Genomic DNA, 24800 nt, shown 5'->3' with positions numbered 1-24800 from the left:
CAGGCATATTTGTAGAGCACACGTCCCACCGCAAAGTAGCCTCTTTGACACTGCTGACAGAGAAGAGATGGTTAATGACACCTAAATGAATGCTACGCGGCTCCTTTTCTGGAACTCCGAAGGATAAACAGTTGAATGGACCCTCTGGAATTCAAACCTATGATGAAGTGGTCAGACCGAGATCTCTGCGGTGGATGAATTATTCCACTGAGCCAGCCACCCAGGTGGATAGGGCTCAGGAAGGTCATACACGTACTCTGTATTCTCACATTGCGATTTTTGAATCTTTAAGTGCAGAGTCATGAAGACTTGATGTATCCTCTGGTCCCATTTCTCTTGTGTCCTTGCATGGTGAAGTCACCTCTGACTGTGCTGCACTCTGTAAAGACAAAGGGATTGTTGTGTAGAAGACCAGAAATGACGAATACCACACAGGTCAGACTGTTCAACTTCCTGGTTACACCAGGACCTTTTTATTACACCAAGAAACCCCGCCCCCAATTAACTAATTAACTACTAACACTATATATATCACATGTGTGGTGACGCGATCCCCTTTGGGACCGTCAGTCAGAGAAGGTAAGAAACATGCACACATCACATTCCTCCAAAAACACACCAAAATAAAGCACAAATGATTAGTTATTTTAAACATGTTACATAATCCCTTAAACGGGTAGAACGAACAGGACAGGGATTCAATTGATATCTCCCCACACCCCGTTGTCGACCATCAGGCGCTGGTAACGAGGATTCAATAATGGGAGGCACAGGGACCGAACCAGACTCCATGGAAGATGGTGACACAGATGGAAATCCGCCACATGGACTAGTAGTCACATCATCTGCCAATGGAACAACAAAAGGAGTTGGACAAATATCATTGAATTCATCATCTGAACATACTGAGTCGGCATCATATGGAACTAGATGTCCATGGTTCTGGGTCGGAACAGGAGCCCGGAATGATTTAAAGAAAGAAACATTACGTGAAATAACCACATCATTCTGAACAGCAGTAACCTTTGTTCCAGCAATTGATTGTACAACCCAAGGTTCTGGCTCAAAGGGCAAACTAAACTTCCCTTTACGATGCAGTGTCTTCACCATAACAAGATCACCCACTACAAAAGTCAGGGGTTTAGCTCCACATTGAGATGATACTTTATCATTCACCATGGGGAACAACCTTTACAACGCAACTTTTACAACGCACTACCATTACAATGAAACCTTTACAACGCAACATCCATTACAACGCATGTCTTTACAACGCAACCATTACAACGCATGACACTACAACGCATACCACTACAACGAATGTCATTACAACGCAGTCATTAAAAAGCATACCATTACAACGCATAACATTACCATCCAACACTTACCCTACTGTTGCACCCCCTGGTGTCAGAATAGTAATTGTTACCCCTACACTATCCAATACTTACCAAACATGCAATGTAATGTTATATGTTGTAATGGTATGCGTTGTAAAGGTAGTATGCGTTGTAAGGGAATGTGTTGTAAAGGTAGTTTAACAATATTCGTTGTAATGGCATGCGTTGTAATGGAATGCGTTGTAATGGATGTTGCATTGTAAAAAATGCGTTGTAAAGGTATGCGTTGTAAAAGTATGCATTGTAACGTCATACAACCTTCACCACTTGCCGATTCTTCAACTCCCCAGCCACAGTTGCATATTGTGCCGGGCTTGCTTCCATTCTGGGCACAAATTCCTTGATGGGACGATTCATACAAAGAGACATTGGACTGACTTTGGTGGTAGAATGAGGGGTCATCCGGTATTCCTTTAAAAACAAAAAGATGGCACAATCCACATCCTGATGGTCTGTAAGGGCAATCCTAATGGCTTTATTAAGTGTTCGCATGAAGCGTTCAGCTTCCCCATTAGCCTGAGGCCATAAAGGTGTAACTCTACGATGCACAATACACCTCGAGTGCAAATAACTCAAAAACTCATAACTAGAAAAAGGGGGTCCGTTATCTGTGCGCAGTTCGGATATCAAACCATGAGTCGCCATGATTTTGTCAAATAACAGAATAGTACGACATGTGGTGGTGGTGTCCATAATTTCTACTTCAGGATATTTCGAAAAGTCATCTATCGCCACCAACATATGCCGCTCATCAGGTAGGCACCCAAAATCAGCACTCGCCCTCTGCCACGGGAAGGAGGGGATTCATTCTGTGATGATGGGAGCAGGAACATCCCCTCCCCCAGCAGCCTGACACAGCGCACAGCCCAACACTGTGCTCTCAATGAGTGCATCCAGTCCAGGAAACCATACCTTGGATCTCAAACGAGATTTGATCTTCACCACCCCTTGATGAACCAAATGAGCGAGATCCACCACACGCTGTTGAAGACAGGAAGGAATCACCAACCTTGGTACCCTCATAAGACATCCCTCAGGGGAACGAATCAACTCACCCCGTACCTGAAAGAGGGAAACCAACGTAGACCTCGCATCCACTATACGACATTTAGTGAAATACATCAACTCAGTCCATATTCCAGTACCAACAGCGGACAGGCACAGTTGAAGGCAATCATCCCTAGTCGTGGCACTCAAAATCTCAAAATCTCAAAATCACTCAAAATCTGGACCGTTCGACTACCAGATGTACATACTCCTCAACTTCTTCGGCATCATTTTCATCTGCAACAGTAGCAGGACGAAAGTGCCTAGAAAGATAATCAGCGGGATTCGAAACCCCAGGACGGAAAATCACTGTAAAGCTATAGTCCTGTAACTGCAAAATCCATTTTTCAATACGGGGAGGAGGTTTTGAGGAAGAACCCATAAACAAATGTATAAGAGGTTTATTATCAGTAAAAACAACAAAAGGCTGGCCATACAAATATAAATGAAAATGACGGCATCCCCAATGCACTCCAAAGGCCTCCTTCTCAATGTGAGAATACCTCTGTTCAGTGGCAGTTAAAGCACGACTAGCATTAGCCACCGGAGCCAATTCACCATTCCCCTGCCGCTGGGAAAGAACTGCCCCCAAACCCCCCGGACTGGCATCCACAGAAAGCTCAGAGTCCAGCAATGGATTGAAGTACATCAAAGTAGTGTCAGCAGATAGGGCCTGCTTAGTTGGTCGAAAAGCAGACTCTTGTTCCGGGCCCCAATCCCAGGCAACATTCGACTTGGTGAGTTCCCGTAAAGGAGCCGTCAGTTCTGATAAACCACGGAAGAATCGGCCACAGTAGTTGACCATCCCCATGAAGCTCCTTACACCAGACACATTCACAGGAGCAGAGGCGGACTGAATATCACGCACCTTTAGAGGATCAGGGGACACATCATCCTGCGAAAACCGATAACCGAAGAACGAAATGTAATTCCTTAGAAAGTCACATTTCTCTTTATGCAGGGTGAGGCCATGATCTAACAACCTCTGAAACAAGTCTTTAAGGTGGCTGAGATTTTCATCAAAGGTCGGGGCATGTACCAAAATATCATCACTGACATTTATTACCCCGTTCAGCCCAGACAACACCCCACGGATAGTGTCCTGAAAAACCTACGCGGCACTCGAAATGCCAAAGCTAAGGCGCTTGTAACGCCGTAGACCCACATGAGTAGAGAATGTGGTAATCGCTCTGGAAGCAGGGTCAAGCAGCAACTGCTGGTAACCAGCACGGAGATCCATCTTAGAAAACCACCTAAACCCGCTTACTTCCACCACAATATCATCAATTGTAGGGGTGAGGTGCCGTTCGCGTTTGATCGCCAAGTTGGGCAAACGCATGTCCACGCAGATACCGACCTCCCCAGGTTGTTTGGGCTTACGTGCGATCACAATAGGTGACACCCATGGAGTCGGGCCCTCCACCTTCTCGATAATATCAGCCTCCTCCAGCTTTGTCAGTTCAGCCTCTACCTTTGACCTGAGATGAAATGCCACTCTCCGATGACGTAACGCCACAGGCTGTACTGTGTCATCGATATGTAATTTAATCATCCGATCCTTCAGACAGCCTATGCCCTGGAACAAAGAGGAAAACTGGACCATCAAATCATCAATAGTCCATTCATGTACAGCCAATGCAAACACAATCAGATGTAATGTCTCAGCTGTCTGGCAACTTAACAGCATTCCTTGGCCTGTCTTGGTAACATTCACCAGCGTGTTCACGACATGAGGACCATGTGAAATTACAGCCGTAAAAACACCAGCCAGTGGAAGAAGTTCACGAGCTCCAAAAGCAAATATTCTGGTAGAAGTTCCACTTAAAACAGGCATAATTGGCAGCCCCTTCATCATGGACTCGGCCATCACATTGATGGATGCACCAGTGTCAATCAAAGCAGACACCCAGTGCCCATTCACCGAAACACAGCATTTGGGCAAACCTCTCCTTATAGTACCTCCAGGTTGTAAAGTATGTAAAACATGCACAGTCTCATCATCATCCATATCCTGCTCCGCCAAATCTGGAACAGTTGAATATACCTGGGCAGATGAAGAAGCCAAAGATCCTCGGACAGGAGCAGAACGACACACTTTTGCAAAGTGGTTCACTTTATTACATTTGGAACACCGCTTCCCAATCGCAGGACAAACCCCTTTATGAGGAAACAAACCCCCACACCCATAACTAGTCCAGGGTCGTTCCACTTTGCCTCGATACTGCATCTTTGGTTTATTAAACACTCTTGCTGAAACAGAGTGTACCGGCTCCATCTTTACAGCATGTTGAAATGCAGCATCCATATGAGCAGCCCTGACCTTCGACAGCTCCTTGGACCTACCTCGGGTCAGCATATCAGCTATTGGCATGTTTGGCACCTGTAATATGGCTTCCCGAAGCTTGCTGGAATAACATCCCTGTATGAATTGAGCCCTTATTTCATCAGCAGCGTCAGGCAATCGACAGGTACTAGCCAGAGTACGCAGCGGAGCAAAGAAAATGTCCGCGGACTCATCAGGCAACTGTCGAGCCTGACGCAATAGGAACCTCTCATAATCTGGGTTTGCCAAGGGTTCAAAGTGGTACAAAAGGGGGTGGTGATGGACGGAGCATCTGAATCAATCAAACACTCACACCCAGTCAAAAGATCTGGGTTTAATCCATCACCGTTCTTTAGCCCACTCTGCCACCCCAGTTCAGACATGGCTATATGCAAATCAGTCTGACCCAACGACGTAGCTAGGGGGGAGGCGAGGGGGGCGGTCCGCCCCAGGCGGCACTATTTTCGGGGCGGCGCGTCACTGATGGCCCAAGGCGGCGACCTTTATAATTTATTTGCGGACAATGACAGTGTCCGCAAATAAATTATAAAGGCCGCCGCCGTGGGCCATCAGTCCTGCGAGGGCGGGAGCGCCGCGTATGTGAGTCCCAGAGCCATCATTGGTAGCGAAAGCGCTACCAATGATCGCTCTGGGAATCATTTTTGACCAGCCCCCCTGCGCTGAAAGCGCTGCAGTGACGTGCACCATCACCACGCGCTCTCGAGTCTGGAGAGTGCAGGCATATTTGCAGCGCCTGAACTTGTTGTAAAGAAGAACCAAAATAAAGTCGTCAAATGCGTGTTTTAAGCACATTGGAGCCAGTGCATTTCTTTTTCCTGCTGAATACCTCGAGGCCTGCTTCATGATGTCAGGGAGGTCACGGCGGCAGAGGGCGGAATGTGTATTCAACGCTACGAGGCACGGTTGATACTGAGTGAGTTTATTTACCATAAAATAAACCCATTGATTGTAGTCATGCTATGCTGTGGGTTGTATTTATGTAGCTTGCAATATCCGTTCAGGAATGTCTGGGAGCATTGCTAAGTCTGCATCAGAGGCTAATAACGCACATAGTACACTTGGCTGAATGTGCACTTTACTAAAACACATGTTTTGTAACAGTATGTTATGTCACGCAGTAAATCTACTCGAGGACAATTAAAGGCTGAGCTCATAACACAGAATTCGAGTCTGTAGGTTAGATGGTCCACGCTCGCTCGATTTGTGGGGTGCATGTTATGAAGCTCACATTGTGTACCATTGGAAACAGAAGTCCTTCATGTGTACCATTGGAAACAGAAGTCCTTCAGTGGAAACACATGTTGAAGCAATCGGGGGAACCTACTTCAAGGTTTCTGCCTGTACATACTTTCTGTTAAAATATTAGATTTGCTTTGATCTGGAGGCAAGGCCTGCTGGTTTCCAGAAACCCAGGTTTCTCTTTGGAGGCACAGCGGCCAGCTCTGGGTGCAAAGAATTTGTAGGAGTTACATGTCTGGCCCGCCTAGTGGCATGAGGGCATAGTGCAGCTTGAAGGCACACCTGAGGCAGGCGGAGAGGCGAATCATCTGAGGGGGTGCTGGACCCCATCCTCCTTTGGGAGAAAAAGTCATCCATGCACTTTGGGAGTGCAAACTCTGCACTGTCTGTCTGCTCATGTGTGTAACTCACTCCACAGCACTGGCATAGCTAGGGGGGGTGCGGAGGGGGCGGTCCGCCCCAAGTGGCACTATTTTCGGGGTGTCGCGCATCACTGATGGCCCAGTTCTTCTATTTTGCCTTTTCTCAATTTGCTTAATGACACTTATTGCATTGTAAATGCATTTATATAGCGCTTACTTCCCTTGAAGAGGCGTCAAAGCGCTTTTCGGTGAGTAGCATGCTACTCTGGAACTTAAACACTATTAGTTGATTTGGTGTAATGAAATTGAAAGTAATTTGAGCGTGGACATGTTAGAATATTATTTGCACTGAAAAGGAATAGTGGGGGATATGTAGAGTTGGACAAAAGGAAGTCATTGGGCCTCTTTATATATTTAAAACCTAAGTTTTGTTGGAACTAATATTTTTTGTATTTCAATTGCAAACAGCGTGCCAATTGCAGGCTGTTTAGCCTGCTTCGAGGTCACTTAAAACATTGATTTAAAGTCTTCTGCTCTTTAAGTGTCTTGATCCATAATGCCTGTCAGAGTAGTATGTATGTGAGGGGGTTGGGAGGGCAGCTGCTGGAAAACGATTCCTTGCACTGTTGTAGATTTAGGTTTCTCTCTGAGTTTTCCAGATCCAAGCGTGAGGCGCTCACTCAGTGCATTTTTCTTTCCTTTGCATTCTGGAACTTGTAGTGTTGGGTTTTTGATGGGATGAACAGGACTGGAAACCCCTGAGTGCAATAAAAACATATGGACGGGATGAGCTACTGAAGCTTGGAAATGGAGAACCTGAGAGGTCTGTGGTTTATCAGAGGAGCCTGTGCCACCAGAAACATCTTGATCCAGTCCTGAGCTTTCCTTTTAGAAATCATTGCCATTTTTTACTGTAGTCCAGTAGGCTCAATTCAAGTGAATCACGACTGCGACTCCTTACATTCAATAATTTGTTCCATAAAGAGCAGAGACCCGAACATGGTGTCCCAGTGAGAGGATATAGCGTTAGGGCCAGTCTCCAACAACTATGAGTGACACTTCCGCGCGAGCAAAATCAAGCAATGAAGAGGAGGGAAACTTATAAATATTATAAATTACATCCATTTGAACAAGGATAAACTATAAGAAGATCTTAAAATGGCTGGAAAGCACCAGAAATGGACGGACACGCACATAGCTAGGGGGTCACAACCCAGGCTGGAAGGTACTGAATGTGGTAATGGGGAATAAGGTTAAAAATACATGATAAAGGGATGGAATAATGTAGCATGTGTAACGTTATGATGTAAAGCGTGCCAAGAATGTCAGAAAACAAAAGGAGTGTGTGATTTCTCTGTCACTAGGCCTTGTGTGAAATGAACTTCTATATATCAATAACAAGCTGGAGGTTTTTGGCGCGACAATGCCAAGCTACATGGTTGACTTCATTGGGGCTCCGGAGCAAATACGTCCTTTTTTCTGTAGTCCTCTCCCCTCCCCCTCCCACTATCGGCCAGGGGCGGCAATCTGAGAGATAGCCCCGGGCGCCAGAAGCTCTAGCTACACCTCTGATTGTGGAAAAAGGGCAAGCAGGTCAGATCGATTACCCCTTTTCAAGGTTTGCCCGGCGATAGCCGCCTCTCACCCACCTCAAGGTTACCAAATGAAGAGGCAGGCGCTGGAGACCGGAAGGCAGGAAACAGGAGTTTATTCCGACGGAGCAGAACACGTCAAATCAGACAACAGGGTATCTTCTCGAGGTGCTCTAACCGCACCTCTGAGGCCTGGCCTCTTATACACAAGTTTATGGCTTTATTACATTTATGACATCCGTGGTATTGCTTTGAAGTACGAAAAAGGCATCTTTGGAATCCCCGGTTCAGGCCCATTCTCACACGTATCTACAGTAGGGGTCCCCACCCAAATCTCAGCATGATGGCTATCGCGCAGCTGGATATTCCGCTGGGAACAGGAATGCGGGCGATCGGTCGGATCTAGGGGTGTGAAGGCATTGATTAATCCCTGCTCCTTTGATGTGAGGCGATGTCCTACTGTAGGGGGCAATAAATTGCATCTGTTGGGCTAGGTGATGGCCTGGGATCAGGCCGGACAATCGGGCAGGGAGGAAGAGGTTATCAAAAGGGCCTGTTCTATGAATGAGATGAAAGAGTGAGGGGGTTCAGCATGGGATGTGGCTCGGAGGCAGGGTCACGCTGGAGGTGCGTTTTGGCCCAGGCAGGAGAGACCGGGGGCTGTCGGGGCGCGGGGGATGCTTGCGAGGCCGGGGGGTGAGGGGGAGAGACGCGCTGGTTATTGGCAGTGGGCAGAGAGACCATGGTTTTCAAGAAAATGGCTGTTGCTGCAAGTGTGCGCGAGTCTGAAAGGGGACAAGATGGCGCCGATAATGTTGACATCGCACACCAGATTTTAACATGGTCTGACCCTGTGCGTCATGGGAACAGTCCAGCCCGAACTGCCAAGCCATGCCTTCGGTGGACCGGAAACAAGCTCCCGAGGACCGGTTTCTGGCATTCCAGCCGTCTTCAGCCCGGCTTGCTTGAATCCAGTGGCAAAGTGAGCAAGGAACTCACGTCTGAGCATACCCTGCCACACTTCTGGTGGCCAAAAGTGGTAAAAAAGGGGGTGGTGATGGACGGAGCATCTGAATCAATGAAACACTCACACCCAGTCAAAAGATCTGGGTTTAATCCATCACCTTTATTTAGCCCACTCTGCCACCCCAGTTCAGACATTGCTATATGCAAATCAGTCTGACCCTGTGCCTCATGGGAACAGTCCAGCCCAAACTGCCAAGCCATGCCTTCCCTGGACCGGAAACAAGGCAATCGACAGGTACTAGCCAGAGTACGCAGCCGAGCAAAGAAAATGTCCATGGACTCATCAGGCAACTGTGGAGCCTGACGCAACAGGAACCTCTCATAATCTGGGTTTGCCAAGGGTTCAAAGTGGGCAGTCAGTGCTTGTTTCAAAGTATCATAAGACTGTGGAGTACCTTCCATCACTGATCGCCCCAAACGATGAATCGCCGCCCCGCCGAGATGCAGTAACATTGGACGCCTCCTGTCCTCCACCAAGTCGATGGCGTCAAAATAGTTCTCCAACCTGTCCACCCACTCCTTCCAGCAATCTGCCTGGGCCGAGGGTGGGCCATCCAACAGGAAATTTTCCACTGGTGGTATGGCAGTCATATTAATCTCCTTATGTAAAGAACACAGCAGCCAGAACCCTCAAATGACACACTGCTTCAGCACCACGTACTTGGAATGGGTAGCCACAAACTATATCTTCATAGACATCTACAAAGCATCACAAAGCATCTCCTGCCGGTGCAAAACCCAACAGACTGCTGACAGTATTCACAGTACTTGTGAAACATGAACAGGGGACACAGCCGCCCTGTCTTCTTAATTGCCCTCAGAGCGGCCCCAAAGCCCTGCCTCGATCACTGCCAAGATCAAGCAAGTGAATCGATATTTTATTAAACTGTGCGATTACTTAAAATCTTTACAGTATAAAACACGAGGAACGTCACCCCCCCCGGTGCACCCATCACCCGGTAAAACCATATGTACAACTTTAAAATAGTATACTGAATGTTTTTGCTTCATTTTGTCCAATCAAAGTTCTGTTAAAAAAAAAAGAAAGGATTTTGTTTATTCCTTAACTTCATGCCTTCTAGAGTCTAGGGGAAGTGTGGAAGTACGGCATGATCATTCTCACTGCACAGTCAGTTGACAGTAGATGGATTCTTATTTGGACCCTTGTCCAGCCCTGATTTAATTTCTGGGTCCAGTAGTTCCAGTTAATTTACGGGAACTCCCTAAGTTTAACTGTAAGCGGATATCGTTAGGGCACCAGATGGCGCTTCTTGCACAGTGTCGAGACTCTTAGGATCTGTGGCCTTTTGATGGTGGTCGAGTGTCATTTTGACTTGATGGGTGAACTTGCCGACCCTAGCTGATAAACAGGTCGTAGTTTCTGAAAAGCATCAGTCCGAGGCCTCTCTGCATGTTCTATGGCCTAGAGTCCGTAAGGCCGGGCGCAGCAAACGATGACGGTTGCAGACTAACTTTGTACAGCAACACAGCAGGTGTAACCAAGACTCTCTGTGGTAGTTGCATAATCGGCAAGCAGTTGCACCGTCCATTCGTGCCCATTTTGGGTTAAAGTCCGCGATCATGAGGGCCAAGAGACGGAGGTACAGGATTTTCTTTCTCGCATGGGTTGTTAGCAAGTGTATGCGCTGCAACCGCCGTGAGCCAACCGGCTTCCCACAGCAGCGCGCCACAGGGCGTAGACTGGCCACGCCCCCAAACACCGCCGGAGCAGGCAAGCGGCAACAGGACACCACGAACCCACCGGAAAACAGGAGGACACCGCTCTCCTTCGGCACAGGAACCACAGCAAAATGGCACGCCAGCACGAAAATAAACGCCCCAAAAGCGTCGCAGCTCCGCACCAGCACCGGAACGAACCAGGAGTGGGGAGAACAGCACACAGTGGATCCCACCTTCATCGCCAAAGATGTTGTGTAGAAGACCAGAAATGACGAAACCACACAGGTCAGACTGTTCAACTTCCTGGTTACACCAGGACCTTTTTATTACACCAAGAAACCCCGCCCCCAATTAACTAATTAACTACTAACACTATATATATCACATGTGTGGTGACGCGATCCCCTTTGGGACCGTCAGTCAGAGAAGGTAAGAAACATGCACACATCACAGGGATGACACAAGGGCGAAATGGGTCTGTATGCTCACAGGGTGTGTATCATACACCGGGATGTTGCGTGTGGTTGCTAAGAGGATGTGTTGGTTGGTACAATAGGATGTTGGATGTACCTCCTGGGGCGGTGCTGCATCATAGCTCCAGTCAAGGGTTCTAAACACCCCCTACACATCCACCCTGCCTGGTCTATGTGCCCAGCCCACAGACCCCAACATTCCCTGCATAACCACCCACAGCATTCTCCATCATGACCATGTGGCCCAAGCCTCTCCTGGAGGCTATGTCTATGCATCCCTCACCTATATTTGTTGCATCCACCAATAAGTGAGTATGCCTTTTTGTCCTCCATCGTTGCATTCAGGGTTGCCGGTGTTTATTGCAGCTTCAAAGGATGCAGTGAAATGACGGGGACACAATGCAAAGGGATTTCTATTGCATAGCTGAGAGCCTTTCTTCATTGTAAAGTGAGGGTGGCTACAGGTTAATCAAATATTCCTTGGTATTTGTTTTCTTTTGCCTTCCAGTAGCTCTTTCTCCATGCTGTTTAGCAATTGATACTGTCAGGTGTGCCTGTTGGTATCTTCCAGGGTCTCAGTGTTGGGTTGAGGACAGATATCAATTACTAACATTATAAACATTATTCATTGTTTTCATTTACCCCCTGTAATGTATTCAAAAGTATATAATCTAAAGATTTACAGGGCATTAATAAAATGCCAGGAATGAAGCCTCAAGTTTGTGAGCTGAGATGGCCACATTCATTGAGCACCTACCTCATGGTGGGAGCTATCTTGTCGAAAGATGTTTTTGATATTATGGTCTAATAAGCTGTCGTCTGTGATACTGGGAGGCCTGAGCTGTAATTCCGACTACCCCACTTGATCAAACCGTGTGATTTATGATTGACATAACAGAATGCTCACAATCACACAGAGCTCTATTGCCCCCATTTAGACATGGTTGGGAATGCACACCATTCTGCCTGGGTTCTTTACTTGAATGCCTTCGGTTTCGTATACAGGTAGTCATTCCTCCATGCATAATGGTACTACATTTTACAGATGTCCGAAGATACGTTTTTAAACCTTCTCTCACCTAACTGGGGATAGTACATGAAAGGATTGTGGAAACACAATTTAAAATAAGGACCAAATGCTTGTTAGGTGACTTAACTTACCTAATAAGTAGGTAACCTACAGTCAGTGGTGGTTCCTTCTAATGGGCGGAGGAGTGTTGCTCTGCCTCCTGCCAGTGCAGCAAGCACATATAATGGACCATTATTACTATTTTATATTTCTTACAGGCATATTCGCACTGTTCTAGTGGTGATTGACAGAGTGTGAGGGTGTGGCAGGGCAAAAGGCAGCAGCATGATCAGGCTGTTTTGTGAACCTGGCTGCCAGTGCACATGACTGATTGGCTGACCACTTTGTGACGGCCAGCTCGACATGCGCACTTCTGACCGCACAACGCACAGCAGTGTTAACCTGCTAGGGATTAGAGGCAGAGGCACCTGAGCTCAAACTGAGCGCTGAGTTAGCCTGCTCAAACCAATCATGGCGCTTCTCTCATGCCTGAAACAGCACAATGCATTACAGGTGCAGAAATCCATTATTTAACCTGCAATGTGTTTCATAGCACGATATAATTTTGTGGCACTCAAACGTTATGGTGTTAATATAATGCCGTCATAAATCAGTAGCACATTTGTGCAACAATGAGAGGGCATAGAACTAAAAGATGAAGGCCTCCTCCAAATCATTTTTGGCGATGACTTTTCAGTACTTTTGATACTCCTAAAAGTGCTGTATGCAGCATGGGGTATTTCACTGCTTTATACGCTTCGGAGGTTCTCGGGAATCATCTTTAGTAGTGCACAGTACAAAAACAGACATGACAAATGCAATTGTAGATCAGCATCCGAGGATGAAGCCTGCTGTTCTAGAGTACTTGACCACTGCACTTCAAGGCTAGCAGCTCCATTTCAATAGACATTTGAACAGCCAGAGTGTAGTAGCTAGCTGCTGCTGGCGCTGAGCCCAGCTGGACAGCTGATGCCTGCACTGGTACTACAAGAGCAGGCGGTGGGAAGGTGGGAGACCTAGGACGCACCAGACACTGGGCAGAGGGAGGGGAGCCACCGCCTGAAGGGGAAGGAGATTTGAGCGGGTTAGACTTACAGGAAAGTGACCGAGGGAGGGAGCAGTTTATTAAGAAGTTACCGCTGCAGAAAAGCCGACATTAGGCGAAGGTGGAGCGAAAGAAAGGAAGATGAGGCTGGCACCATAGGAAATCAGAAAGATCCTCTGAGTGAGAGTACCGGTGCAGCACCACTGCATGCTGCAGCAACCGGCTGGTACCACTTCCCAGGGAGAAAGGAGCCAGGAGAGAGAGGGATGCATGAGCTGGCATGGCCAGGCACCCCCATTCCACGCAGCATCATAGTGACTCACAACTGCATAATCATTTAATGAAGCAAAGGCTGATGAGGCAGTCTGATGAAACCATTTTAAGTAGATAGAAATACTTGTTCATTCAGGTATAAATGATTCACAAATCGTTGATAATTGCACCAGAACAAATCTATGATATGAAAACTACATGACAGCAATTACATATGTATAATTTCCGCTCTTTGATTATAGTAATTATATAAAAAGCTAATGAACGGAATGAACGAGTAACACCAACATAAAAAAAACGTAGAGCATAACTAAAATAGTTTAGAAATGAAACGCTTTCAATTAATTATTATGTATTGTAAAAGCTTTCTACATGAGATTTGCCTTATTGGATGGAGCCTATTCAAAAATCTACTTTGGAGTGCGTAAAGTAGTACTACTTAACACACTTCAAAATGCAAATCACAAACCTCCAGCAGTGGATTTCTGTCCCCGCCTCTCCTATATTTCTTGTACGGAGATTGCCAACCCTGTTGTGCTGTAACGGGGAGATCACTGCACACCTACGTATAGGATTTAGTAGTAAACGTGAGCAGGACAAGCATGAGGAGTTAGAAAATGGGACTCCAAATTAATTACCACATTATGTATGAGGTTAAAGGAAATTGAATGTGGCATTTATGGATGTGTATTCAAAACAAACACCCACATAAGGGTAAGACAAATGCAAATATCAAAATATTCATAACCTACTAAAATATTGCTATTAACAAAACAGGCTCAAATGTAGTCCAGCTCATTTTTGGATTAAATAAAGCAACACACTCGGCTAACTAATGGCTATGCAATACCCTCCCATAGACATCAATGGTGGGAGGAAATAAGACTAACACATAGTGAAACATATAAAAGACATAAATGAACTAACATATTCAATTAAACTTTACTTACATCATTTTTAAGTTTATTATTAAATGTTTAAATTTTAATTTAATGTATTTCTATCTATTAACCCTTTTAATTAAATATATTGTAAATAATAGCTTAACATATTCAATTATTTTAAATTGCAATACTATGTTAAGTTTCAGTGCAGGTGACTTGTCTCGTTACTGTGTTATTCCGGAGTGAATAAGAGTCATGGAAACGTGTTTTAATATTTTTTATTTTAAAAAAAAGTAAAATTTTTTTGTAAAACTTAAAATGACTTTTCTTAAACTGTCCTATTACCTTCTATAAGGACATCACTGCCATGGTGGCAGAGTTCTATATGAACAGTAAGAATGTTACTAATAGTCATAAATTCAGTCTCCCCCTTGGAGATCTCCAAAACAGGAGCAGAGAAATCCCTATAGAATGTAATAGCAAATATTAGGAAACTTAATTTATGGTGGCTCATATGTTAACATCTAAGTGCAAATATACACATGGAAATGACAAATTCCATCTATAAGAAGATTTACACCAAAGTGAAGGTGAAGATCCACATGTGAGGAGATCTACACAAGCAAACTTATCCTTAAGAATAAAACCCAAAAAGAAGGCAATGTCTTAAGAGCATTCCAATATAAACATCATCAAATAATCTCCTCTAATCAAATCTTTCCTTGGTATTATTACATTTCTTATTTGCATGCTTTCAGTGACTGGTCATTGCCACAGAGAGTTGGAACTTTGCTCTTTACAATGAGATCATAATCTTCAAATGTACGAGGTAGAAGAAAATAGCTTACTTGGCTGAGTAGGGAAGAATGAGAGAGTACAGCTTACATGTCACAGTTGAGCTTCTCTTATACCTTGTCTTGACTAGTCACATCCAGTGATGATCCATGTAGCTCGGCTGAACTCAATACTTGAACCCTGTAGGACAAAAATGAGCGGTGGGAGCTACAAGATGAACACCATTGAGCCTAGCAGCTAAATGTAGCATAATTTCCAGATATCATTAGGTTGGGAAAACCAAGAAATAATGACAGGACTTACCGACAGTTCATAGACAGGGATCAGCGGTTACCATTAAGAGTAAGACACCAGGAGAATTGGAGTCTGTGGCATTCAGTACACAGATGCAGAATGGGAATTTATGGTCAGTTTGGTTCCCATTCTAAGATGGCTGCCTTATTTATAGCATCACTGACTGATAGTACCCTATTGCTCGATCCAAGATGTCACCCATCACTGCAGGTCATGCCATCACTTCCTCTTCTGGATCATTTTAGGAGCTGCACTATAAAATGCAGCAATAAATAAAACTCAGTTGCCTTACAAACTTTCATCCTGCTGTGTTCTTCGACCCTGTCATTAGTTCACACCCACCTAGCTGCACCTTTGTTGTTTTCTTGGCTCCCCATTTTAGTTCCACTACGTTGTGCATGTCCAGTGTTGGATCTCTTAACTGTAGTCCTTCTTTGTTTTTGTTTTTTTTAACACATTCACTGAACCAATCTCCATGCCACCTTTAGGACCAGAAACCCCCAGGTTCTGGTGGAGGAGTAGTGTGTTCAATTGTGGGTGGATCTCTTGTATCCGTGCTTATCCTTATTTTGTTCCCCCTGTCTCTGAGACCGTTCCACTTGAACATTGTTTTCTTACTAGTGCTGCTGAGGTGTTGGGATTAGGGAAGTTATGGGTTTGCAGCTGGAAGTCTTTAGTAATGCTTGTGATCAAGACCATATCGGAGCAGATTAAAAATAAATTCAACCACCTATCAGACATGAAGTATGAAGGACTTGTGATAAAGTTTCTTGGCAGCTGATAAAGTTTACGACAATGGAGAAAAGTCTTAAATGTGATTGTTTTCATAGGCTTTGTTGGCATAAACTAGGGGAGAATGGGCCTGGTGGGTTAGCAGAAGCAATCGGTTTCTTAGAGCAGATTTATCTTCAGACTTTGCTATGTGACCAAGTGAAGTTCCACTAAGTGGCAACTAGGGTTCAGGATAGAACAGGTGGGCCGTCAGTTTGGCCTACGGCTACTTCACCACATTTGTGGTGGAGTACCCTGTCCACCACACTCTAAACAAGGCAAAAAATATGTTACTTTCTATAGAAACTAAATATACCCGTCCTATCCTGGATGGTGGTCTGCTTATGGATGGGTAAAAACTCATCGGAAAGCTTACTCATTCAGTCTGTTTATGCTGATACAGCTATGATGTGTAGTCAGCTAAAGATGAGATAGATCTAAATGCAATCTTTGGTCACCAACAGAATGGACCATAGGCTTTCAGGCTGTGAGCAGTGTTAGTAGCTCATTTATCCCAGACTTTTCATTCTGGTACTTATAGTCCACACTATTCTATTATAAATGTGGGGCTACAAGTATCAAAATGAAAACCAAAAACATTACTGCATGAACTACTGATTCTTGCGCTTGGACATTTTTAGAGTTCTGTATTATTTCTTCCTCCATCAATCACCTTATCTTTGAGGGGGTAAAGTTCAGAGGTTTGGTTATTGTGTGACAATAGCAGTTGTTACACTACTCCTGACACCTACCCAAGGGCTTCCTCTGAAGGGTGGAATCAAAGTTAGCATCACCCACATCAAATGTACTTTCTATAGTCTTTATCACTTTATAACTTCTCAGACCGTTACTGTTCTATCGTCTAAAAGAGCTCCATGCTTCTCTGATGGCTGCCCCAACTTTGTCTAGGATAGATTACTTCAACAGCATCTATGTGGAGATGTCATCCTGTGTCTTGCAACATGGTAACGAGTACAAGGCTCAGCAGTTCAGCTGATCCACTACTTGGATTCATATGATCATGTGTTGTGCCCCATGCATAAACAGATATGCACTGGCTGGCTGTGAAGCAGGGCATTTACTATATATTGTATTGTAATTGTCACTGGTGCATAAAGCTTGCACACTTTACTTTGGCAACCCGCTTCTGCTCTTATGTTACAGCATGCTCTATGGGTGGAGACTACGAGCCTCATTGCAATATTTTTATGCAAAACTTTAGAACGTGAACCGTCGCACTCGTTGTTACTAGAGATTGTAAAACAGTACTGAAAGGTAATTAGGTGCTAAATGAGTTCCTCTTTCTGAGTCTTGGAGGCTAAAATGATGAATATGATAGCGTCATTCCAACCGGGAATGATGTCCTCAAATGCACACAACACTGAATAATTTCCTTAATGCTTTGTACTTTCAAATAAAGTTTTATTGAAACACTCGATTTAGTTGGTTGTAATTATTATTTTTGCACAATGTTACTGATGTTCAAATGTCAAAATTATATTTGGCCCAATGCATTTCGGGCATTGTGCCCTTCGTCAGGGGCATTAATTCTCTGTCAAGGAAAATAAACACAACTGTCATATATTCGTAGCCATAGATACACGACTGTCATATATTCATGACCATATTTACAAAACCATATCTGCACATTGTTTTTACCAAACAAATTGTAACCCATATTATTTTAAACACTTTAATAATGCACTGCAAAAAACGCTTCATGGCGTGTACTCTCTCATGCCTTCTTGTGAATTAATTAAATTAAAACAACCTCTGCACAATTGCTGCTATTTGACCTCCACTCTTTAGAAAACACCATTGTTCGACATTTAGTAAACAGAAATCGTACCTTCTAACACTGTCGAGAGTTTGAAAAGCAATTAATATTGTCCGCTCGAAGCATGCAACCCCGCGTGTGTGACCTGAGAAAAATTAAGTGATCGTCGTGCTCTTAATTTACTACATCTAGATTGCGTTCTGTAGTAAAAGTTATCAATATCGTAACCACAACCATACCTGTTGTGTAAATATGCCTGAATCAGGTCCAAGAGGTTTGCGATGTCGTCAGGGTTCACAGACCGCGTTCTGGAAAAAAGGAACCCAGTGGTAACTAAGTACCAGTATCCGATCGTGTGAGCTCAAAAATGCTTGTAACAGCATTGTCAAAGAGTTCCGTCATGAACGGAGATACAGTCACCTAGTTCGTAAAGATTCATCGGGCGGCTTAGAGGAATCACCATGCCGCAGGTTCGAAAAAGTGATGTGTGGTGTTTTCGACAGTGCCGGGTGTTATCACTCCTAACCCGGAAGTGATACGCGTTGATTACGAATGGCAAAAATAGAAAACGGAGTAGTGTGTAGTTTCTTAACATAGGAACAAAAAAGATACTATGTGCCGAATCCTCACTCGGAAAGTCAAATGTACTCAAAATAAGGTGCTGCCCTTTATAATAAAAAATGCTCGAAAAGCGGTAAATTAAATGAGCGGGTCTAAATTTTTAAGATGGTGCCAGAAGCCTGTGTTTTTTGCGTACTTATTCCTAATATGTCAAGTACTCATAATCAATTCATGAACAGTTCATAACACACCCTAAATACAGTTGATTCTTGTAAATCATTGTAACCTGAAAAAAACATGAAAAAAACATAAAATATTACCGTGCTCATTATTGTCCATAATGACTTATGCTCAATGTGAAACCATTCAGTCCATTAGGTTTTCAGTTTACAAGAAGCAGTTCAGATCAATACGATCATTAAGACCCTTCGGTTGTGCTGTATTAAGATGGGTAATCCAAAAGACTTCTCTGCGTAAAAGATATTGAGCGTTATCTCTTCCTGGTAACACCGGTACAATTTTCAAAATAAGAAATCGCACCTGACTGGGGGAATGATTGTGATTATTGAAATGGGATCGCAAAGGAGATTTCACATTCTTGTTCCGAATATTCCTTTTATGTTCAATAATGCGTGTTTTTATTTTGCGTTCCGTTTTCCCAATGTAAGCTAGGCCACATGGGCATTTAATCAAATAAACCAAGTTTCACCTGTCACATGTTGCAGTGACTCGTAATTTGATGGAAAATCCTTGGCTTGAGTGTTTGATTTCATTACCTTTTATTATAGCGTTGCAATTTCCACAATTGTGGCAGGGTAACGTGCCTTTGTATTTGTCGATGTGAACTTGTGTTTTTTTATTCAACATTTCCTTGATATTTAGGGATCTCTGGAATGCAAATCTTGGATTGTGCTGAAAAATGTTATTAAAATCTTCCTCCAATGTCAGTAATGACCAGTTTCTCAGTATGATTCTCTTGATTTTTTCACTCTCAGTTGAATATTTGGAAACAAATACCATTCTGTCCTCATCTCGTGTCTTTGGTTGAGTCTGTAACAATGATCTTCTATTGATTTTCCTCATTTTGGTTTTAGCTTCTTCTAGAATCCCCATTGGGTATCCTCGCTCTTGAAATTTGTCAATGCAGGTTTCCTGCTTTTTTTCAATGACTCCTCAGTGGAAGAGATCCTTTTTATTCGCAATAACTGTGAATACGGTAAGTGTCTTTTTAGAGAATGCTGGTGAAAACTTGAAAAGTGTAATAGATTGTTTCTGTCTGTGGTTTTGGTGAAAACACTGGTTTCAAGTTTGTTTTGGGTCTTCTGGATGAGCACATCCAGAATCGGTAACTTGTCTGTTTGAATGTTGTGAGTGAATTTAATTCGGTCGTTTACTTGATTCAAATCATCAATAGCTTGCTCCAACTCCATCTGTGTTCCCTTCCACAAAACAAATATGTCGTCAATGTATCTCTTGTATGTAATGAGATTTTTGGACCACTGTTCTTTGCTCAAAATGTTATCCAGTTCAAATCTATGCATGAAAAGGTTCGCGTAGGCAGGTGTTTTTTTCAGGTTACAATGATTTACAAGAATCAACTGTATTTAGGGTGTGTTATGAACTGTTCATGAATTGATTATGAGTACTTGACATATTAGGAATAAGTACGCAAAAAACACAGGCTTCTGGCACCATCTTAAAAATTTAGACCCGCTCATTTAATTTACCGCTTTTCGAGCATTTTTTATTATAAAGGGCAGCACCTTATTTTGAGTACATTTGACTTTCCGAGTGAGGATTCGGCACATAGTATCTTTTTTATTTCTATGTTAAGAAACTACACGCTACTCCGTTTTCTATTTTTGCCATTCGTAATCAACGCGTATCACTTCCGGGTTAGGAGTGATAACACCCGGCACTGTCGAAGACAACGCGCATCACTTTTTCGAACCTGCGGCATGGTGATTCCACTAAGCCGCCCGATGAAACTTTACGAACTAGGTGAGTGTATCTCCGTTCATGACGGAACCCTTTGACAATGCTGTTACGAGCATTTTGAGCTCACACGATCGGATACTGATACTTAGTTACCACTGGGTTCCTTTTTTCCAGAACGCGGTCTGTGAACCCTGACGACACCGCAAACCTCTTGGACCTGATTCAGGCATATTTACACAACAAGTATGGTTGTGGTTACGATATTGATAACTTTTACTACAGAACGCAATGTAGATGTAGTAAATTAAGAGCACGACGATCACTTAATTTTTCTCAGGTCACACACGCGGGGTTACATGCTTCGAGCGGACAATATTAATTGCTTTTCAAACTCTCGACAGTGTTAGAAGGTATGATTTCTGTTTACTAAATGTCGAACAATGGTGTTTTCTAAAGAGTGGAGGTCAAATAGCAGAAATTGTGCACAGGTTGTTTTAATTTAATTAATTCACAAGAAGGCATGAGAGAGTACACGCCATGAAGCGTTTTTTGCAGTGCATTTTTAAAGTGTTTCAAATAATATGGGTTACAATTTGTTTGATAAAAACAATGTGCAGATATGGTTTTGTAAATATGGTCATGAATATATGACAGTCGTGTATCTATGGCTACGAATATATGACAGTTGTGTTTATTTTCCTTGACAGAGAATTAATGCCCCTGACGAAGGGCACAATGCCCGAAATGCATTGGGCCAAGTATAATTTTGACATTTGACCATCAGTAACATTGTGAAAAAATAATAATTACAACCAACTAAATCGAGTGTTTCAATAAAACTTTATTTGAAAGTACAAAGCATTAAGGAAATTCTTCAGTGTTGTGTGCATTTGAGGACATCATTCCCGGTTGGAATGACGCTACCATATTCATCATTTTAGCCTCCAAGACTCAGAAGGAGGAACTCATTTAGCACCTAACTACCTTTCAGTACTGTTTTACAATCTCTAGTAACAACGAGTGCGACGGTTCACGTTCTAAAATTTTGGTTATCTTGTCTTTCTGAGTTAAGTGAACCACGCACCACCAGCTAATCAAAATGCAATTTGAGGATATAATCAAGATAACTGATGAAAGAGCACATACTCTCAGATTTACGGAGGATGATACACAACGAATATATTCGTTAATAGAAGAAAGTGAAACCTTATTACCCAGCACAGGATCCAAACAAAGTAACATCAAACAACTCCTTTATATGTCAAAGAAAATAGTCAATCAAAAATTACACGCAAGTACGCTCATACGTTATCACAAAGTTCAAAGAATCCCCCGAGGGTTACGCATCTCGCTCAAATCCACACTGTGCAAAAATAATTCAAAATTCACGGAAAGATGGCATGCAATATTAAATAAGTGTTCTCTTGACCTTATACTTTTGATTGTAGAAGAACTGGCCAAATTAATTGAGGATTTAACAAAAGAAACACAACAACTAAAATAGGACCTAAGTAACATGCTTACAACTGAGGAAATGGAGGACATGTTAAATGACATTACAAAACAACTGGAGTCATACACCAAGGATATAAATGAAAGAAAAATCTGAAAATTCAAACGTGATACGCTTGATTACAAGCTTGGAGAAGTTTATAATTGGGCCGACATATATGCAAGGAGAAGACAACAAACATCCACGTCCAATAGACCATCAGATGAAACATCATCTTCGGATGATTCTCAATCCAGGAGACAACCATCAAGATTCAAACAAACCACGAAAACAACACAAGAGCAACCAACTACATCTAGTGGTACAAATAACACAGGGAATACTTTTTGGGAGAGAGGCCAAAAATCATCCAAAGAACCAGGAGGGGCAAAAGGTCAAGTAACAGAGGACTCAATTTCAAGAAACACCAGGAGTCAAAAACCCTAGTTATCAACCTTTCCAAACAACAAATATCACGTTCAGAAATCAATGTTTTACAAAAAGGAACTACGTTTGTATCAACATTTCATTCAAAACTTCTGGATGCACAAGTATGCATTCACAAGTTCATGAGAAAATTACGATTACGACACTTCTTCAGTAACGTCATCCCAGTAGCAGATGAATCACCTAAGGATACTCTAAAGGGACTTAGAAATAAAAGTAAATTTATCCCTCCGGTGAGTCACAAGGTTCTGGACGCATTTGAGAAAGTTATCAGTAAGGAGGTGGAGAAAATTTATAAACAGCCAAAGTCAACAATCACTAACCTTTCCAACAAAGAACGAAACATCCTCAAAAAATTGGCTGAAAATTCAGAGATTACCATACGTCAAGCAGACAAGGGGGGAGCCCTTGTTATTTTGGATACGGCTTATTACAACAACCAAGTAAACGAACATGTTAATGACTCAAACATCTATTACAAAATAGAAAGAGATTCAACCAAAGAATTCACAGAGATACTTTCCACTCTAATAAACAAAACAATTGACTCAGGTGTAATTGGATTAAAGGAGAAACTATACCTCATCAAATCAAATCCATCAGTACCATATATTTATATGATACCAAAAGTTCACAAACATCCGACCCACCCTCCCTGCAGACCCATAGTATCTACAGTTAACTCCATTCATGAACCAATTGGCAAATACATTGACAAACATCTACAGCCACTAGTACAATTAATGACCACGTACATCAAGGACACAACTCACTTCTTAACTATACTTGAAGACCAGGAAACACAATTTACCAGCGACATGATACTCTGTACCATTGACGTACAGTCATTATATACTTCAATTCGTCATAATCTAGGACTAGACGCGACTGCGTCATTTCTAATGTTGTCAGAGATGGAAGAAGGCCAGAAGGTATGTATCATGGAACTTCTGAACTTCACATTATACCACAGCTACTTCTCATGGAAAGAGTCATTCTACATCCAAAGCTCGGGTATGTCCATGGGCAATTGAGCCGCACCTGCCTACGCGAACCTTTTCATGCATAGATTTGAACTGGATAACATTTTGAGCAAATCTCATTACATACAAGAAATACATTGACGACATATTTCTTTTGTGGAAGGGAACACAGATGGAGTTGGAGCAAGCTATTGAAGATTTGAATCAAGTAAACGACCGAATAAAATTCACTCACAACATTCAAACAGACAAGTTACCGTTTCTGGATGTGCTCATCCAGAAGACCCAAAACAAACTTGAAACCAGTGTTTTCACCAAAACCACAGACAGAAACAACCTATTACACTTTTCAAGTTTTCACCAGCATTCTCTAAAAAGACACTTACCATATTCACAGTTATTGCGAATAAAAAGGATCTCTTTCACTGAGGAGTCATTGAAAAAAAGCAGGCAAACCTGCATTGACAAATTTCAAGAGCGAGGATACCCAATGGGGATTCTAGAAGAAGCTAAAACCAAAATGATGAAAATCAATAGAAGATCATTGTTACAGACTCAACCAAAGACACGAGATGAGAACAGAATGGTATTTGTTTCCAAATATTCAACTGAGAGTGAAAAAATCAAGAGAATCATACTGAGAAACTGGTCATTACTGACATTGGAGGAAGATTTTAATAAAATTTTTCAGCACAATCCAAGATTTGCATTCCAGAGATCCCTAAATATCAACGAAATGTTGAATAAAAAAACACAAGTTCACACCGACAAATACAAAGGCATGTTACCCTGCCACAATTGTGGAAATTGCAACGCCATAAAAGGTAATGAAATCAAACACCCAAGCCAAGGATTTTCCATCAAATTACGAGTCACTGCAACATGTGACAGTCGAAACTTGGTTTATTTGATTAAATGCCCATGTGGCCTAGCTTACATTGGGAAAACGGAACGCAAAATAAAAACACGCATTATTGAACATAAAAGGAATATTCGGAACAAGAATGTGAAATCTCCTTTGCGATCCCATTTCAATAATCACAATCATTCCCCCAGTCAGGTGCGATTTCTTATTTTGGAAACTGTACCGGTGTTACCAGGAAAAGATAACACTCAATATCTTTTACGCAGAGAAGTCTTTTGGATTACCCATCTTAATACAGCACAACCGAAGGGTCTTAATGATCGTATTGATCTGAACTGCTTCTTGTAAACTGAAAACCTAATGGACTGAATGGTTTCACATTGAGCATAATACATTATGGACAATAGTGAGCACAGCAATATTTTATGTTTTTTTCATGTTTT

At 42.9% G+C, this 24800-nt stretch overlaps 1 long non-coding RNA gene across 1 annotated transcript in view; it reads right to left on the bottom strand.

Moving 5' to 3' along the window:
• LOC144753036 (uncharacterized) overlaps positions 1-24800 on the bottom strand; it is a 131813-nt gene that overhangs the window by 82350 nt on the left and 24663 nt on the right. Inside the window, exon 4 of the long non-coding RNA XR_013594178.1 lies at positions 15283-15409. This is a non-coding gene — a long non-coding RNA (uncharacterized LOC144753036). The remainder of the gene's footprint in view (positions 1-15282; positions 15410-24800) is intronic.

Source organism: Lissotriton helveticus, chromosome 5_1, assembly GCF_964261635.1.
Source record: "Lissotriton helveticus chromosome 5_1, aLisHel1.1, whole genome shotgun sequence".
Taxonomy (NCBI): Eukaryota; Metazoa; Chordata; class Amphibia; order Caudata; family Salamandridae; genus Lissotriton; species Lissotriton helveticus.
The sequence above is the reverse complement of the archived record's forward strand: the minus strand, read 5'-3'. Positions and strand labels throughout refer to the sequence as shown.